Consider the following 20,470-nt stretch of genomic DNA (forward strand, 5'->3'; position numbering starts at 1 on the left):
TCCAGAAACTTTCTGTTCACGAAAACAATTGTTAAAAATCACCAGAACGTGATAAAATATTTATTCCAATTGCAGAAGATCAATAAACACATTGTATAGGTCGGCCTATTTTGGTAGATTTTTTGGAGTTCCAGAAGTTTGCGTTAGTTACAGATTACTACAGACTGTTCTGTTTTTGACAGATTCTGTTTTTGTGTGTTGTTTGCTTATTTTGATGAATCTATGGCTAGTAAAATAGTTTATAAACCATAGAGAATTTGGAATACAGTAGGTTTAGTACCAATATAAATAAAGAATGAGTTCATTGCAGTACCTTGAAGTGGTGTTTTGTTTTCTTTCGCTAACGGAGCTCACGAGATTTTCTGCTGAGTTTTGTGTTGTGAAGTTTTCAAGTTTTGGGTGAAAGATTTGATGGATTATGGAACAAGGAGTGGCAAGAGCCTAAGACTGGGGATGCCCATGGCACCCCAAGATAATCTAAGGACACCAAAAAGCCAAAGCTTGGGGATGCCCCGGAAGGCATCCCCTCTTTCATCTACTTCCATCGATAACTTTACTTGGAGCTATATTTTTATTCACCACATGATATGTGTTTTGCTTGGAGCGTCTTGTATTATTTGAGTCTTTGTTTTTTAGTTTACCACAATCATCCTTGCTGTACACACCTTTTGAGAGAGTCACACATAAATTGGAACTTATTAGAATACTCTATGTGCTTCACTTATATTTTTTGAGCTATATAGTTTTGCTCTAGTGCTTCACTTATATCTTTTAGAGCACGGCGGTGGATTTTTTTTATAGAAACTATTGATCTCTCATGCTTCACTTATATTATTTTGAGAGTCTTAAAATAGCATGGCAATTTGCATTAATTATAATATCATGAGAAATTTGATGCTTGATAATTGTTTTGAGATATAAAGGTGGTAATATCATAGTTTTTCTAGTTGAGTAATTGTGGAATTGAAAAATACTTGTGTTGGAGTTTGTAATTCCCATAGCATGCACGTCTGGTGAACCATTATGTAACGAAGACGGAGCATGAGGTATTTATTGATTGTTATCCTTTGTGTGGCGGTCGGGATCGCGCGATGGTTAACTCCTACCAACCCTTCCCCTAGGAGCATGCGTAGTAGTACTTTGCTTTGAGGGCTAATAAATTTTTTCAATAAGTATATGAGTTCTTTATGACTAATGTGAGTCCATGGATTATATGCACACTTACCTTTCCGCAATTTTCTAGCCTCTTCGGTACTGTGCATTGCCCTTTCGCACCTTGAGAGTTGGTGCAAACTTCTCCGGTGCATCCAAACCCCGTGATATGATACGCTCTATCACACATAAACCTCCTTATATCTTCCTCAAAACAGCCACCATACCTACCTATTATGGCATTTCCATAGCCATTCCGAGATATATTTCCATGCAACTTTCCATCGTTTCGTTTATCATGACACGCTCCATCATTGTCATATTGCTTTGCATGATCATGTAGTTGAGATTGTATTTGTGGCAAAGCCACCATTCATAATTCTTTCATACATGTTGCTCTTGATTCATTGCATATCCCGGTACACCGCCGGAGGCATCCACATAGAGTCATATTTTGTTCTAAGTATTGAGTTGTAATTCATGAGTTGTAAGTAAATAAAAGTGTGATGATCATCATTATTAGAGCATTGTCCCAAGTGAGGAAAGGATGATGGAGACTATGATTCCCCCACAAGTCGGGATGCGACTCCGAACTAAAAAAAGAGGCCATAAAAAAGGCCCAAATAAAAAAATGAGAGAAAAAGAGAGAAGGGACAATGTTACTATCCTTTTACCACACTTGTGCTTCAAAGTAGCACCGTGATCTTTATGATAGAGAGTCTCTCGTTTTATCGCTTTCATATACTAGTGGGAAATTTCATTATAGAACTTGGCTTGTATATTCCAATGATGGGCTTCCTCAAATGCCCGAGGTCTTCGTGAGCAAGCAAGTTGGATGCACACCCACTTAGTTTCTTTTGTTTGAGCTTTCATGCACTTATAGCTCTAAGTGCATCCGTTGCATGGCAATCCCTACTCCTTGCATTGACATCAATTGATTGGGCATCTCCATAGCCCGTTGATTAGCCTCGTTGATGTGAGACTTTCTCCTTTTTTGTCTTCCCACATAACCCCTATCATTATACCTTATTCCACCATAGTGCTATATCCATGGCTTGCGCTCATGTATTGCGTAAAAGTTGAAAAGGCTGAAGCGCGTTAAAAAGTATGAACCAATTGCTTGGATAAAACCGGGGTTGTACATGATATGAATATTTTGTGTGGGGAAGATGGAGCATAGCTAGACTATATGATTTTTTAGGGATAACTTGCTTTGGCTATGTTATTTTGATAAGACATAATTGCTTGGTTAGCATGCTTAAAGTATTTTTTTTTATGTCAACATTAAACTTTTATCTTGAATCATATCAAATCTGAACATTCGTGCCACAATAAGAAGAATTACATTGAAATTATGCTAAGTAGCATTCCACATCAAAAATTCTGTTTTTATCATTTACCTACTCGAGGACGAGAAGGAATTAAGCTTGGGGATGCTTGATACGTCTCCAACGTATCTATAATTTTTGATTGTTCCATGCTATATTATATTTTATTTTGGATGTTTAATGGGATTTATTATACACTTTTATATTATTTTTGGGACTAACGTATTAACCGGAGGCCCAGCCCAGAATTGTTGTTTTTTGCCTCGCAGAAAAAGAATATCAAACGAAGTCCAAACGGAATGAAACCTTCGGGAACGTGATTTTTGGAACAAACGTGATCCAGAGGACTTGAAGTCCACGTCAAGACATCAACCAGGAAGGCACGAGGTAGGGGGGCGTGCCTACCCCCCCAGGCGCGCCCTCCACCCTCGTGGGGCCCACGTTGCTCCACCGACGTACTTCTTCCTCCTATATATACCTACGTACCCCCAAACTACTAGATATGGAGCCAAAAACCTAATTCCACCGCCGCAACCTTCTGTACCCGTGAGATCCCATCTTGGGGCCTTTTCCGGAGCTCTGCCGGAGGGGGCATTGATCACGGAGGGCTTCTACATCAACACCATAGCCTCTCCAATGATGTGTGAGTAGTTTACCTCGGACCTTCGGGTCCATAGTTATTAGCTAGATGGCTTCTTCTCTCTCTTTGGTTCCCAATACAAAGTTCTCCACGATTCTCGTGGAGATCTATTCAATGTAATCTTCTTTTGCGGTGTGTTTGTTGAGACCGATGAATTGTGGGTTTATGATCAAGTTTATCTATGAACAATATTTGAATCTTCTCTGAATCCTTTTATGTATGATTGGTTATCTTTGCAAGTCTCTTCGAATTATCAGTTTGGTTTGGCCTACTAGATTGATCTTTCTTGCAATGGGAGAAGTGCTTAGCTTTGGGTTCAATCTTGCGGTGTCCTTTCCCAGTGACAGCAGGGGCAGCAAGGCACGTATTGTATTGTTGCCATCGAGGATAACATGATGGGTTTTATATCATATTGCATGAGTTTATCCCTCTACATCATGTCATCTTACTTAAAGTATTACTCTGTTCTTTTGAACTTAATACTCTAGATGCATGCTGGATAGCGGTCGATGTGTGGAGTAATAGTAGTAGATGCAGGCAGGAGTCGGTCTACTTGTCGCGGACGTGATGCCTATATACATGATCTACCTAGATATTCTCATAACTATGCTCAATGATGTGAATTGCTCAACAGTAATTTGATCACCCACCGTAATACTTATGCTCTCGAGAGAAGCCACTAGTGAAACCTATGGCCCCCGGGTCTATTTTCCATCATATTAATCTTCCAACACTTAGCTATTTTTATTGCCTTTTATTTTACTTTGCATCTTTATCATAAAAATACCAAAAATATTATCTTATCATATCTATCAGATCTCACTTTCGTAAGTGACCGTGAAGGGATTGACAACCCCTTTATTGCGTTGGTTGCGAGGATTTTATTTGTTTTGTAGGTGCGAGGGACTCGTGCGTGGCCTCCTACTGGATTGATACCTTGGTTCTCAAAAACTGTGGGAAATACTTGCGCTACTTTGCTGCATCACCCTTTCCTCTTCAAGGGAAAACCAACGCAGTGCTCAAGAGGTAGCAATTACCTCATTGATGTGCGAGAGGATAAGGATTCCCGCAAGTCGGAAGAGGAGACACGCCAACCGTGGAACATTGCTCATCTTCGGCCTTACTATACTTGAGCTACCGACTCTTATCATTGTATATACCTCTGTCGATGTATATATATATTTATGATCAATATAATAAAGCCAGCATCCCTAAAATTCGGGGCCTCTGTCGTTTCATTTCTGTGCATCTGAGTCTTTATTGATTGATCATAAGGTCACTTGGGGCTTTTCCAACCCACCGGGTTTAGCTTTCATACCCTCTTGACCGGCATGAAATGCCACTTTATGGGTTATACCTGCCTGTTTGCAACTTGCTACTCCGCTAGGTGACCCGCCGAACTCTTGGCAAGCCAATCTTCTCAAAGACCCTGAACTTGTCAAGGTTAAAACGGCGGTTTTGTATCATGTGAGAGCCGGCTTACAGTGAGCTAGGATAAACCACGGCTATGCGGCCTTGAAAGCAAATATGAGACCTGTGAGACAACTTTTTTTCATTTGAATTTTGCAATCTGGCTTACCAAAGTTTGAGATTAGCATATTTTCTACTTTGATGTTTTATGCTCTCAAGGTTTTTGCTTTGTGCAAATTTTGACTACCCGGGTCATGAGGCTCCGAGTTATGTTGTTCATGTCTGAATATCTCGGGTTGTCACTCGTCCTGGTTTTTGACTTTAAGTCGCCAGTATGTTTCGGCTTGAATAACAAGTCTTTGGGTTGTCACTCGCCCTGGTTTTTGACTTTAAGTCGCCAGTATGTTTCGGCTTGAATAACAAGTCTTTGGGTTGTCACTCGCCCTGGTTTTTGACTTTAAGTCGCCAGTATGTTTTGGCTTGAACAACAAGTCTTTGGGTTGTCACCCGCCCTGGTTTTTTGGACTTTTTAAGTCACTAGTGTATATGTTGACTAGTCTTTTGCAAAACATACAAGACTTCTGGTGAAAACAAGAGTCATGGCAAGGCTCATATGACTGATTCCATTAACCATGCAACAAAGGTATGCTATATCAAAGGTTCAGATAAACATGCTCGAAGGCATGACAGAGTGGACCACTGTTTTAAGCTACCCTATTACAAGGCTTCAAATTGGGCCCAAAAGATTTCAAATCAAGTGTTTTTTGGAGTTGTACTCTTGTAACCCGGCCTCAGAGCCGTCCGGCTTATGATCACCACAGCTAGTTCTCTTGTTGACACCTTGAAGGCTCCGGGTCATCCCGCGCTGGCTCTTCCTCTTCGACCATCTGGAGGTCAGCCGATGTGTAGTCGATGCCGGTTAAAGCATCGAATGTGGCTTCATCATTAAGTATAATGGAAGGTTCAAGATCAGATGTGAAGATATGCTTACGCCTTCGAGGAACAAGGTCCATCACTTCATGCGTGGGTAGCTTAATCTTGTTGTTATTTTCATCGTAAGCCGACTGGTACTTGTTTAAATCCAGTTCTTCTGTCAGCTTACATGCCAAGGGGCGCATTTCCCTGACACATTTGTTGAAGTCCTCCTCTTCAAAGGTTGACCCGTCGTCTTTGAATTCTGGGCATCCGGTGGCCATTTCCTCTGGGTCAAGCTCTAGTTGCCAAGCTTTAGCCCGACTCAGAGCAACAATGGCTCCGGCACGGGCAGCTGATAATTTAATTTCTTCGATTTGAGCCGGCGTCATTGACAGTTGCTCCATGACCGTCTTGATAAGAGTTGGAGGCTTCTTTCCACCTGACAGAGCTGCATGGCTGTGCAATGTTCCAGCATATAACTGCTCAGTCAATGAATAAGCCGCCTTTAGTTTGAGCAGCATATTCTGACCAAGACTGACGCTTCTGGGGCCTGTTCAATTTTTTGCACAAGAATCGCCAGGCGGGTTAACAATCATATATTATGAATCACCGGGCGGGTTAAAGAAATATCAAAACAGATGGTGAAGTTGCATATTAAGCTTACCAAAGATGGCGGCTGACATCTGACAATATGTGTTGCTTCAAGCCGGCTAACTCTTCAGTTACCGGCTTAAGTTTAGCTTCAACATCTTCGGCTCTTTTTTGCAATGCAGCTTTGTCAGTTTCCTAGGCAGTTCTTTTAGCGTCAAAACTTGCCTTGATCTTCTCAAATTCTTCCAATGAGGTGTTCAGCTTTGATTTGGCCTTGGAAGTTTCAGCTTGTTGAAGCTCTATGTTCTTCTTTAAGTTGCCAAGCTGTGACTCTTTAGCATTCAAAGCTTCCTGCAGTAAGAGATAACAATAATGGTTATTACACAATGAACAATGTCAATATCATACAATTATTTAAGGCCCAAGCACATTACAAGCAATATATTTGGCACTTGGGGGCTAATGTAGGTTATTTAAATTTTTATTATGACCCGACTCATCTTGTCAAGTTAAGCCAGCCCTTGGGGGCTACATATTTGGTTTTCAGTGACTATAAGTCCCGGCTCATCTTCCTAAGTTAAGCCGACCCTTGGGGGCTACATATTTGGTTTCTTCAGTGACTATAAGTCCCGGCTCATCTTGTTAAGTTAAGCCGGCCCTTGGGGGCTACACTTTGGAAAAAAAACAAGCCTAAAGCATACTCAATACTTCCTATACTCCATACTTGGGGGCTAATATGGATATAAGTATATCAGCAAGGCTAAAGAGGAGGGGGTGATTTCATACCTCATATTTCTGCTTCATAAGCTGAACTAACCCGACTTCCATATCCCGGCTCATGTGAAGGCGACTCAGATAGCCCGCATACACATCGCCTGCGCTAAAGGAGGAATAGCTCTCTAAATCCAGTTTGGACATGAGATCTTTAGTACCATCGCTCCAGGTCTTACGCGTCGATTCATGTTGTTGTTTCTTCAAAACAAAGTTGGGGTCCAAATGAGCAAGTGGATGTCAAAATTTTACTTTCCAGATGACCCGCCGATTTTTTGTCTTGGCAAAAGTTCCGAGCCGTAGGAAATTATAGTTATCTCTGCTGCGTTGGCATGACTGGTCTCTGCCTCTTCCTGAGAGGGATCAATGTCAATAAGTTGCATAAATAAAATACCAAGAGAGTCAAGTTCTACCTCTGATTCATCATCAAGTTTGAGCAGCTCTTTAGCTGTTGGTTTCTTGCGGCGAGCCGATGCGCGAGTCTTTCCTTTAGCCTTTTTAATTGGCACAGCGGCTTGTAATTCTTCTTCCAGAAAGAAGATTCGTCCTGTATACTGATACGTCTCCAACGTATCTACTTTTCCAAACACTTTTGCCCTTGTTTTGGACTCTAACTTGCATGATTTGAATGGAACTAACCCGGACTGACGCTGTTTTCAGCAGAATTGCCATGGTGTTATTTTTGTGCAGAAATAAAAGTTCTCGGAATGACCTGAAACTTCACGGAGAATATTTTTGGAATTTGTAAAAAATACTGGCGAAAGAATCAAGACCAGGGGCCCACACCCTGTCCACGAGGGTGGGAGGCGCGCCTGCCCCCTGGGCGCGCCCCTGCCTCGTGGGCCCCCTGGAGCTCCACCGACCTCAACTCCAACTCTATATATTCACAAAAAATCAGAGAGAAGGATTCATCGCGTTTTACGATACGGAGCCTCCGCCAAGCCCTAATCTCTCTCGGGAGGGCTGATCTGGAGTCCGTTCGGGGCTCCGGAGAGGGAAATCCGTCGCCGTCGTCATCATCAACCTTCCTCCATCACCAATTTCATGATGCTCACCGCCGTGCATGAGTAATTCCATCGTAGGCTTGCTGGACGGTGATGGGTTGGATGAGATTTATCATGTAATCGAGTTAGTTTTGTTAGGGGTTGATCCCTAGTATCCATTATGTTCTGAGATTGATGTTGCTATGACTTTGCTATGCTTAATGCTTGTCACTAGGGCCCGAGTGCCATGATTTCAGATCTGAACCTATTATGTTTTCATGAATATATATGAGTTCTTGATCCTATCTTGCAAGTCATTAGTCACCTACTATGTGTTATGATCCGGCAACCCCGAAGTGACAATAATCGGGACCACTCCCGGTGCTGACCGTAGTTTGAGGAGTTCGTGTATTCACTAATTGTTAATGCTTTGGTCTAGTACTCTATTAAAAGGAGGCCTGAATATCCCTTAGTTTCCAATAGGACCCCGCTGCCACGGGAGGGTAGGACAAAAGATGTCATGCAAGTTCTTTTCCATAAGCACGTATGACTATATCCGGAATACATGCCAACATTACATTGATGAATTGGAGCTAGTTCTGTGTCACCCTATGTTATAACTGTTACATGAATAATCGCATCCGACATAATTCTCCATCACCGATCCAATGCCTACGAGCTTTTCACATATTACTCTTTGCTTAGTTACTTTACCGTTGCCACTGTTACAATTACTACAAAACTGCTACCGTTACCTTTGCCACCGTTACCGTTACTTCCATATTACTTTGCTACTAAATACTTTGCTGCAGATATTAAGTTATCCAGGTGTGGTTGAATTGACAACTCAACTGCTAATACTTGAGAATATTCTTTGGCTCCCCTTGTGTCGAATCAATAAATTTGGGTTGAATACTCTACCCTCGAAAACTGTTGCGATCTCCTGTACTTGTGGGTTATCATATACAGGTACATATGTGCAATAAGTTAAGGATATACAACACAAAAGATAGATATAAATAAGGAGAAGGGTTCGTTCAATATACTTACAGCTGGAGCTGGGTTAAGTGTGCAGAAGGGGTTCAATCCCACTTTACGGCAATTCTCCAGAGGCTCTCCAAGCAATGTTTTAACCATGTCAGTGGTCTCCTTATTAGTCAAGGATGTCTGGTTATAGCGCTGAGGATCCTTCTGATCACCGATGTATTTAAACATTAAGCCGCTGCACTGGCTCAATGGCAAAATTCTCCACGAGACCCAACAGCGGACCAGATCCAGATAAACCTTTAGCTACCAAAGCCCTTATCTTTGAAAATGTTGATGAATATTTAGCCCACTCCGCAACAGTAATACGATCTGGAAGCTCGTGGCTAGGGCTGAGCCGGAAAGGACGGAAACCCGAGAGGGGATTCTCATCTGGTGGAGAGGTATCTTGGCAGTAGAACCAAGTATAGTTCCAATCTTTGGGGTGACTAGGCAGTGTGGCTGCAGGAAAAATGACGTCTCTTCGTCTCTGAATGGAAATCCCACCAAGTTTGAGACTAGGCCCATCTGTCATCTCAGTTTGGCGGTTGAGATAAAAATATTCTCTGAATAGGTCAACCTCAACCTCTTGTTGAAGTTACACTTTGCAGACAACATGAAAGTTGCATATGTTGGAGACGGAATTAAGACCAATGTCTTGAGGATGAAGGTTATAAAAGGCAAAACATCCCAGAAGAACTTTGACCTGGGTGGTGAGAAGCCACAGAGGAGGTGATCTGAAAAGACAATAAGTTCGCCTTCTCGGGGTTGAGGAATAGTTTCAGAGCCGGGAACCCGCCAGTGAATAACCTCTTTGGATGGCAGAACTCCCATGTCTACATATTCACCTAATGTGAGCTCGGAGACTCTGCTAGCAGCCCAGTTGCAAGAAGTGGGAACCCTAGTCACTGTTGGCGGGTTAAAAGATACGACCTGGGGGTAAAAGCATGACGGGTTAATATTGTGGTGATAAGCCATTTAAAGGTTATACTGATAATTCAGTAGTTGCAAGCTGATTATGGATACAAGCTGAATTATTATTATAAAGCATGGAGAAACCATAAGCTGCCCTTGTTAGAGGGTAAGATGACTCTCAGGGTAACTGATATATGGCGAGTTACAGATTCATGGTTAAGCCGGCTAGGTGTTGGTGGGTTACAAAGTCATTATTTAAGCCGCCCGGATAAAGAATGGCGGGTCCGTTGTCTCTGAAATCAAGGTTGATGAAATGTTTGTAAGTGTTGGACAAACAAGTTTCACAGGATGCAACTATATTTATGGATCTACGACAGCTCAACAAGAAGAGCTATTTCTAGACCTGAGATGCAGCAGAGAAGAACTAGCGAGCTACGTATTGATTCAAAGAGAAATAAGATTTATCTAAGATGCAAGATAGAGGTTGAAAACAACGGCCTCTCCAGCTATATATAATTTTTGGATTGAGCTACGTTTTCTAAGCAACAGATGGATGAACTTGGATGAACTGCAACGAACTGCGACGAACTCCGCGAACTAGGGCATCCTAATGTGGATCTGAACCAAGGAAGGAGCATTACCTGGAGATTTGAGTGAAGAGCGGAGGGGCGCCACAGTTCTCTGGTCCGAACAGGATGATGTAGCGACCTCGACGGAGCGGTTAACGCAGCTCAGCGGTGACGGCGGAACTCCGGTTGGAACGGGCGGCGCGAGGAAGAAGAAGAAGAGAGGGAGACGGGGGTAAAAGTGCAAAAGGGAGCCCCCGTCCCTATTATAAGGAAAAAGTGAAGCAGTAAAATGGCAGGCGCGGAAATCAAGGAGGCGTCATGATTATCTCAATAGTGAAGGTGCCTCGATTCTCTGATGACCAGTTAATGCAAAGATCCATTGTGATGTCACGACGATTCTTCTAAATTTAATAATATGACGTCAACTTCTTCTTATGGCGGGTTATGAGGATATGTTCAAGGTCATGTTTTACAAGAATGGAAGAAGACTCGCCAACCAGAAGGGTGAAGATTGACATGAACAAGTTCAAATCAATCTGGGGCCTAATGTTGGGGATATAACCCCGCGGTTTGACCCGCTCAGGAGGGGCCGGGTTACACCATTGGCGACTCAATAGAGAAATCTTAAGTAGGCCCAAGAAGGAGACATGAAGACTGGAGGCGGCTCATGAGGCGGGCCTGTTGAAGGCCCAAGACCAGGCGACGGTGCTATAATCCGGAGATGTGAGCTGCCCGAGAGTGGCTCGCCTAGCAAAGCAAGGCGACTTAGAACCCGAGTTGGACACATTGTGTGATCCGACTTGGACTCTTGTAAGCCCAGGACCTCGACCTGCGTATATAAAGGTGAGATCCTGCGGCGGGTTAACTCAAGGAACAATCAATCGATAGCTAGGTCAAGCGATTCCGCTCCCTTGTAATCGATACACAATCAATAGAGTATAAGAAGGACGTAGGCTTTTACCTCGTTATGAGGGGCCGAACCTGGGTAAACCTTGTGCCTTTCATCCAGCTCAACCCCTTCAAGCTAACCTACGTTGCGATGGCTCCACACCTAAGTCCTTTCACTAGGGCATCTGCCGTGACAAAACCATGACAGTCGGTTTTTACCAAAATGTGTATGCTCTAATCGTTGGCTTGTGTCTTTGGGCAAGCGGTTGCCTCTTTCCTAAGTTTTTCCATTACGTTTCCTATAGTTCGGCTAAGGGTTGCATGGGAGAACCCCTATGATTGCGGTTCCACTTTGACTAGTTGACTAAATACTTTGGTGATTCAAAAATGGAGCAGAGAAGATTATCGTATTTTTCCTCAGAGGTGACCATGAGTTGTCGAACCTAAGGGAGGACGGTGGAATTTTAAGCTAGGGTCTCAAACAAGCTTATGGTAAAGAATTAATTTCAAATTTTGACCAGATCATAAATCAATCTTCACACTACAAACACTTATAATATAAATAGATACGGGTATGAGGACTTAATGTTTACAACCATATATTATTGAAGGGACCAAATATGACCTTAATTTGTGCCATGCACGTCACCTATCGAGATGTGCTTGTTATGAACCGAAGTGAGGATCCTGACTAAATTACATCTTGACCGACACGCATCCCGCATCAACAGTGTCCAACCGAAGGCCTTATCCGTCGCACGGCGTTGCCTTGATAATTAAGATTGCAATAAACAGACAAAAGCATTTGGAATTTAATGACTACACCTCTTGAATCCTCAGTGTTAGGACATATGTTACCGTACTAAACCTCTATCACTGGTGTTCAAAATAACACTTCACGGCCTCCCTGCCCTTAGTGACTCATTCTCCATGATCCCTAGGTACCTATAGGGATGAAGAACGCAAACGAGACAACAAACAACTATGGAACAATTTTATTTCATAGATAAGAGACGTTAATTCAAAGCATGTCCATTAATCCTCCAACAAATATATCGGGTTCCAAGGCTCCTGCCTCAATCCATACTTTACCGGACTACTCATACATGGAAACCAGATCACAGGAAGAACACATCATGAAGGTAGATTGATTGATAATATGTTTTATAATGGATGTCGCGTGTAGTAACGATTACAAGTATGACTAGATGGCAGAGAACTATGATGGTGATGAAGGTGGAAGATGAAAACGGCTATAAATCACTTTGCTAAAGTTGAGGAATTGCAGCAGAGCCGGTGGTGCCCCAAACCCGAAGCCCATTGGGGGGAAGCGGAGGAAGTAGATGTGCCGCCGCCACCTTCCTTGGCGGAGCCTCCGGCTTGTCCGACAACTGCTTCAGGCGGCAGCAAGGGAGATGGAGGGCTACGGACCGGCCAGGGTTATTGCCCCCGAGTCGCCCGAGCGGGGCAACATGGGTGTGTGTGTGGGGGGGGGGGCTACAGAGCAGCTAGGGTTTTCGTGCCCGAGTCGCCCGAGTGGGGCAGCGTGGGTGTGTGCGTAGGGGCGGGGGTAGGAAGTTGCTAGAATTTTTGCTAAGGAAGATACAAATCTCCACTATTACATGCTCAAGTTCTTCCCTATGCTACTAAAGGTAATGTTAAGTCTACATTAAAAAACTCCCCACCTAAGGTTTTTACTTGCTTACAAGAATGTTTCAATGCATTTCTGAAAAGGGTGTGTCTAAGGCTCATTTAGATGTGACATAACTATGTCACATCTACATTGACATCATCATCATTTATGGCTTTTTTTCTTTGTTGTTTTTCATTTTTACCGTTGTCCATCGCCTGGGCCTTGCCTTTTTTTGGTGTGGCTGTACATTGCTTATTGCGAGGGCTAACAGGAGAGCCGCTCATACCCACTGCAGCGTATGTAGTAAGTGTTTTTTTTTGCTTTTTTTCTTCTGATTTTTCCATTTTCTCTTTCAGGTTTAGTTTTTTTCTTTTGTATACTTTTCTACATTATAAACATTGTTCTAATATATGTTAAACATTTTTCAAATTCACACTGAACATTTTTTCATATACGGTGAACATTTTTCTCAAATATACACTGAATAATTTCTTAGTACACATTGCACATTTTTCAAATACATATTGAACAATTATTTAATATATGATGAACCTATTCAAATAATAGACATTTTAGCTTAACTGGGCGGAAGAAAAAACTGGGCCCAGTTGCGAGCCGAGGGTGGACCTGCGACTGAGGCAAAAAGAAAAGGTTCGGGCCTACTTGCAAGTTTAGGGTGACTTTGAAACTAAGAAAAAAATGGTCAGGCCCACTTGGAGCCCAGTTACAAGTCGACAATGTACTTGCAACTAGGGGAAAAAAACTTGGGGCGTATTTGCGAGTTGAGAGTGGACTTGCAGCGGAGGCTATATACAAAAAGATCAAGCTCGGTTGCGAGTCGAGGGTAGAGTTGCAAGTAAGGCAAAAAAAGGTTTGGACCCAGATAAAGCCCAGTTGCGAGTCGATGGTTAATTTGCAACTCAGAAAAAAGGGGCCAGTTGCGAGTCGAGGGTGGACTTGCAATTGAGGTAAAAAAAAGTAGTTGTACTCGGTAGCGAGTCGAGGGTGGACTTGCAACTGCAGGAATAAAAGGGGTTGGGGCCGAGACCAGTTGTGAGTTGATTGTCAACTCGCGACTGAGAAAAACTTCGGGCACAGTTGCGAGTCCAGGATGGACTTGCAACAAAGGCAAAATAAAAAAACTGGTTCCAGTTGGAGTCGAGGGTGGACGTACAACTGAGACGAAAGAAGGTTGTGCCCAATTACAAGTTGAGGGTGACTTTGCAGCTGATGCAAAAATATGTCCGAGCCCAGTTGGAGCCCAGTTACGAGTCACCGGTGGACTTGCAACTAGGACAACACACTTTGGGTCTGGTTGTGAGTTGAGGGTGCAATTGCAAATGATAAAAAAAGGGTCGGGCTTAGTTGCGAGTCGAGGTAGACTTGCTAGTAAGGTAAAAAGTGGGTCACCCCCCTAGTTGCATGTCGAGGGAGAATTTGGAACCAGAAAAAACATTTGCATATCAAGTTTGGATTTGCGTCTAGGCCAAAAAAAGAGGTGAGCCCATTTGCATGTCGAGGGTGGACATGCAACTGGGGAAAAAAGACGCGGGCCCTAATTGCATGGGGTGTAGTTGGACTTGCAACTAGGACAAAAATGGGTTGGGCCCCAGTTGCGTGTCAGTGGTGGACTTGCAATTGGGACAAGAAAAAAAAGCGGGGGCCCAATTGAATGTCGGGGTGGAGTTGCAATTGGGTCAAAATTGGCCGCCCCCTCCCAGTTGGGTGTCGAGAGTGGACTTGCAAATGAGACAAAATTTGATTGGGCGAGTTGCGCCTTGAGCATGAAATTGCAACTGGGACAAAGAAAGCACCCCCTCCCCCCCCCCCCCAATTGCATGTCGGGAGTGGAATTGCAACTAGGGACAAAAATGGTTCCCCCTAGTTGCCTGTCGAGGGTGGATTTGCAACTCAGAAAAAACTTGGTATGGCCTAGCTGCATATCGATGGTAGACTTGTAACTGAGACAAAAAAAATGGTGCCCGCCCGGTTGCATGTCAGAGGTGGAGTTGCAACTAGGACATAAGGGTCATTGCGTGTCGATGATGGACTTGTAACTAGGACAATATATAAGGTTTTGACCTAGTTGCGTGTCGAGGTTGGACTTTCAACAAAGACAAACAAAAAAAGGCGAGGCCATAGTTGCATGTCACACGGGGCTCTAATGATTCATCTGGCGAGGGTGGACATGTAATTGGATCGAACACAAGTAGCATGTGGAGGGTAGGCATGCAGCCGTATCACGGTTGGGGACAAGTTGCATGTCGAGGGTGGACATGCAACTAGATCGGAGTTGAAGACAAGTTGCATGTCGAGGAAGGACATGCAACTAGGTCGGACATGAATTGCATGTGAAAGTCTAGACATGCAACTGCATCGCGTGAGAGTTGCATGTCGAGGGTGGATATGCAACTGGATCGGGTGAGTTGCATACTATGGTTGGACATGTAACTAGATCGAGGTCAGAGGCAAGTTGCGCATCGAAGGTGTGGGCATGCAACTGGATCGGGCACAAGTTACATATTGAGAATGAACATGCAACTAGGTTGAACACAGATTACATGAACATGCAACTGTATGGAATATTTTTTTCTTTTTGAGGAGTAGGATGGAAGCATCTATGTGTTGAAACTTGAAAATAGTCATGCTACCAAGTTTTGGGACAGTAATACTCACTGCATTAGCATTCCCTCACAAGCTCTTCTCAAAGTAGACGAAGATCGATCTAGAGGAAAAAGGAAAATGTGAGTGAGAGAGAGTGGCCATGGGAACAAATGAAAATTTGCTCGCTTCCGCTCTTCCAATTCTCTCCAGCCTCTGAAAAACAAAGCACAAACAAGGCCCATCTGACCGCATAGACAACGCCCAGACAAGGTGAGAAAAGTGACAACAGGCCACACGCGCGTGCGAAACAGCAGAAGGAACCTACGCAGCAGCGGGCGATCGTAATTCTGCACGAAAATTATAGTGTTTGATGGTGTGGTGGAGGACCTAGATGTGACATAACTAATTTTCATCTAGATGAGAATTAGCAAATACATTCTGAAAAATATATGCCCAGACACAAAATACATGCTATATAACCCAGTTCACGATAGTGCACAAGAACAACATTCAGCACAAATATAAAAACACCGCTACTATATATATAAAATTAGGATAGTTATGGCAGCATCCGTCAAACAGACTTGCCCTGTATGTCCATTCATATCGGAACGTGCTGAAGATGTGTCTGTGCGTGGTTCTTCAACTTGGGCATTCTAATATGTTGATCCCCCCGTAAGTGCTCGTCTCAGGCTTGTCGATATAAGTTTGCATGCATCTCCCAGGGTTTGTCGAAAGGAAAAACCTTCACCGGTGGCTTGTGAGCTGGTGTCTTCGTCGGGCGGAGCTTCCTTATATAACTTCATCGCCTCCTCCATGATTTTGGGTTGATACAAACGCTCAACCCTTCTCTTATCTGAAGGATGAAGAGGGATGGGATCTTCTGGCGTCCAGGACGCTCTTTCAATCATTGCGGCCTTCCGGAAGTACAAGAGGGACGCGTATGGATGGAAACCAGCAGCTCCAAGTAGAAGCGTTCCAATGTGATCTGCCTCCATCTCCGTCCTGCATATACAGGCAACATCGATCATCAGAACATAATGCACACGGCAAAGTTATAGAACAACACATGTGTTGCTCAGGATTATCCTACTGTAGCAATTAAGCTTGGCTGAAGAGGGAGTTCCATGTTGTCGTGGTTTATATATTTATACAGAGAATTTTGTTAGTAACCTAGGGTCCAATCATTCGACCGAGCTAAGATGTATAATTTCATCCGTACCGAAGAAATTTCCGCCTTTCTGTTAAGGTTACTCGCAAACGGTTATCTCTTGTTGGTCGTGGGGATTATGTGCTCGCCCACTCCCCATTTCTGTTCTAATAATAATCAGGTAGGATCGGTTTCGAATTTCCACAGCATATCGTACACGGTGAGTGGCAGGTGGGCTCGACGGCGTGGTGCTCGGCGGCAAGTCCCGGTCAGCGACATGGTGAGTGACGTGCCTGCTGGTGGCCTCGTTGTAGGCGGCAGCTCGGCAGCAAATCCCCGGCAGCGGCGTGGTGAGCGACGTGCCTGCCGGTGGCCTCGGTGTAGGCTGCAGCTCATGGTCGTGACGGCGCTGCGCACCTGTCAGCTCACCACGCCGCCGGCGCACCGGTCCGCTCACGGTGGGTGCCCAGGTCCCTTGCGAGGTAGCAATTTGCTAACATCTTTTGTGTGTGCAATTCTAGTACTACTCCCTCTGATTTATAATAATTGTCGCAATTTTAATACAATTTTTACTAAGTTGTGACATTTAATGTGGATCGGAGGAAGTATAATTTTACAATAACTTAACCTTTTAATTGCCCATTGTTCTTGTTATTTTGAAACCACACTCTGATTTTCAGGGTTATATATGTGCTTATATGGATTATCTACCATGCTTGTTCTTGCTGCTGCTCCAAAGTGAAACTCCAATTTGAGGATAAGAGCTCAGGCGCAGCACAACTAAATAATTAAGAGGCGCAGCCTAAAGACTAAATGATTTATGTGGCATATAATATAAGTATAATGTGTGTGTGTGGGCGCGCGCGTGTGTGCGTGTGTGTATTTATTTAATTGCAGTGATACGTACCTTTGAAAGAAAGGCAAAATCAAGGGTAACGGAAACCACTTGGCGTACCAAATTTCCGAGCAGTGCCTGGCAACGATGTGCCCAATCTGAAAAAGAAGAAAGGAGAGAACATTATGCACCTACATAAAAACTCAGAAAATATGCACTGGGAATCCACACACATAAAACTCATTAGTATAAAAAATGTTAGACCTACATACCTCATGCGCAATAACAAAGGCAATCTCGGCATCTGTAAAATGTTTGAGCAATCCAGTGAATACTGCAATTTTGCCACCAGGGACGCAGAATGCATTGGGCCTGTTGTCTTTGATAAGTATCACCTCCCACTCAAACCCCTCAAGATGACTTGTCTGTGGCTTGGGGCTCTTGGTGACATCGTGGCTGCTGTTGATAGGGAGGGTACGATAGGTGGCGCCAATAACTTTCTCGGCGATCCGACGTACACGAACGCTGTCTGGGTGAAGCGGGTCGACGATCCATGATTTGGAAGCCCATATTTTCTTGTCCTTTGTGTAACGGGACTCCCAGAGCTGGCGTTCGGCCTGGGGAGACCTGATGACCATGTGCGTGCGGTTCGTGTAAGGCACAACCTCGCGATCGTACCGGCCCAAGGCGGCCATAGCCGCGGCACCTGAGGCGACGGCCGCCACCGCAGCGACCGTACGCGGATTACGGTACAACTGACTGAAGCGGAGCACCTGGTTTGCATGGGGCGGCAGCAGCGAAGCCAGTCGACGGACGCCGCCTGCCTGCTTACAGACAAGGAGGAGGCGGCGCGAGTTCCGTAATAGGCAGTTCATGGTTTCTTTGTTTCTTTGTGTCGGTGGTTCACGGCTTCACAGACGGACGTATGTCGTGTGTGGGCTTATGGACCGTACTGTACGTAGGCAGCTGGTAGGCTTATGTTTTATTTATAGAGCAAGGAAGATATAGAGCTGGGCACGGCAAATACAGACCGACTCGGGCCCTGCCGGCCTCATATGATTCTGCTTTAGACACGAACTCGGCCGAGTCTAACAGACTAACATATACGTGTTGGATCCTAATTAACATACTAGACCGTGTACGTATATACATGTCGTATCCTATAACATACTAGACAGAGTATATACAAAGTACAGCCAGTCGATCTTTGTGATGGCGGCGTCATTTCGACTAGCGATGATGACGCTAGACGGAAGCGCGCCGAACAGACACAATACAAGGAAACACCAGATAAGCGCGTGCGTGTGCTAAACTGCTAACATGAAGCACGCTGGAGAAACCGCAAGCCATTGTCACTACACGTCGCCGTCTCGCCGGGGCAGAAAGAGAGAGGAGCTCCGCTACATGAAGCACGCTGATGACCATGTGGCGGTTTCAAGTTCCATGTGTCGGTCTTCAAGCGCCCCCTCCTCCACCGCCCTTGCATGGCGCATGCAAGGCAACGGCCAGCGCCTCCAGAATTCCAGATGCTTGTTTCTGTTGAGTGCGTGTGTTGTGTATCTCTTCTTCCCCTTTGTACTCTATATTTACTACCCCATTGCGGATGAATACAAGCAAGTGATGCATCGCAACCCTAGTTCTATTTCTAGCATGGTATCTACTCCCCGCTTCCACCATGGCCACTGAGCGCAACGCCGCCTTCGCCGCTAGCGGTGCCGCGGCTCCCTCTCCGGCGGCCTCTTCTCCTCACACCCCTCACAACCATGCTCCTCCTCCTGCAACCTCTCCTCTGCTCGTCGCCACCACGCCGCTCCCTCGTCGCCGCCGGCCGCCAGTTTCTTCCCATCGCCCGCCTAGGGTCGAGGGCGCCAGCATCAACGACCTCGGCGTCCGGCTGGCCATGAACGGGGCCAACTACACCGTCTGGCGTGGCTTGATGCTCGAGGTCATTGACCAATACGACGTCGCACCCTGGATCTCGCCGGACTTCGCCGACCACCGCAGGGAGGCCTCGTGGAACATCGTCAACAAGGCGGTCAAGCGGTGGTTCCTATCATCCTTCACCGGCAGGCCACCGCCGGCCGGACCTAGGCCTCCATTGAAGCTCTCTTCGTCAACAATCTCCGGTCACGGCGGTTTCAAGTTTCAACACAAGACCGAGCTTTATGCCGTCAAACAAGGGGACGCCCCGTCTCCTTGTCCTGTGCCCGCCTCAAGGCGGTCGCCAACTCTCTGCGGCAAGGTGTTGGACGGCGATGAACTCGTCATCCAAGCTCCTCCGCGGCGTCAACAAGGACCGGCATCAAACCACGGCGAAGATCATTGAGAAATCTCCTACACCTACTCCCTTTGATGTTGATGTCGGGATGCTTATGCAGGACGAGATCGGGGCCGATTTCACCGGCGGTGCCACCCACAGTGCCCTCGCCGTCTAGCACAAGCCACCCGCGCCAGCACCTTCTTCCAGCGGCCACTCGGGTGGCCAGGCTCGGCCGCTCGCTCCGGGCTTCGGTGGTGCCAACTGCCAAGCCCGCCTCTCCCTCTGATACGAGTCTAGGTTTCAAGCTCTCGATCTACTCCCAATTATCAAATCTCGAGTACAATTTGGTAGCTAAGTTTTGGATCAGGCAAGAGAAGGGGATCGGGATTAGAGCCGGAGGTGGGAGGAGAGGTACATCGCCCAGCGGCGCCGCCAGTCTGTGACCAATCGATACCCTAGTACTCGCACCACACACGATATATATAGCCTCACTTGCTCCAGGTCGGTCCAGTGAAGCGTGTGCTGGGCCTTCTCTCCCGCTTGGGCCTGGGCTGGGCTATCTTGGAGTCGGCCTTTGGGTCCACCACAGTACTTCCCATGACATTCCCTCCCCCTTTAGTTTTGGCTTGTCCCCAAGCCAATGCCCGGGGAAAACGTGCCTGCAATGGAATCACATCTTCCCAGGATGCCAGCGACGGAGGGAAGCCAGACCAGTGGACAAGCACCTGGTCGACCTGTCGCACGCCCCGCTGCACCATGCGTCGTTGCAGAATGGCCGTCGGCACCTGGAATTGCAGCAGGTC

This window comes from Aegilops tauschii, chromosome 5 (assembly GCF_002575655.3).
Source record: "Aegilops tauschii subsp. strangulata cultivar AL8/78 chromosome 5, Aet v6.0, whole genome shotgun sequence".
In the NCBI taxonomy this organism is placed as follows: Eukaryota; Viridiplantae; Streptophyta; class Magnoliopsida; order Poales; family Poaceae; genus Aegilops; species Aegilops tauschii.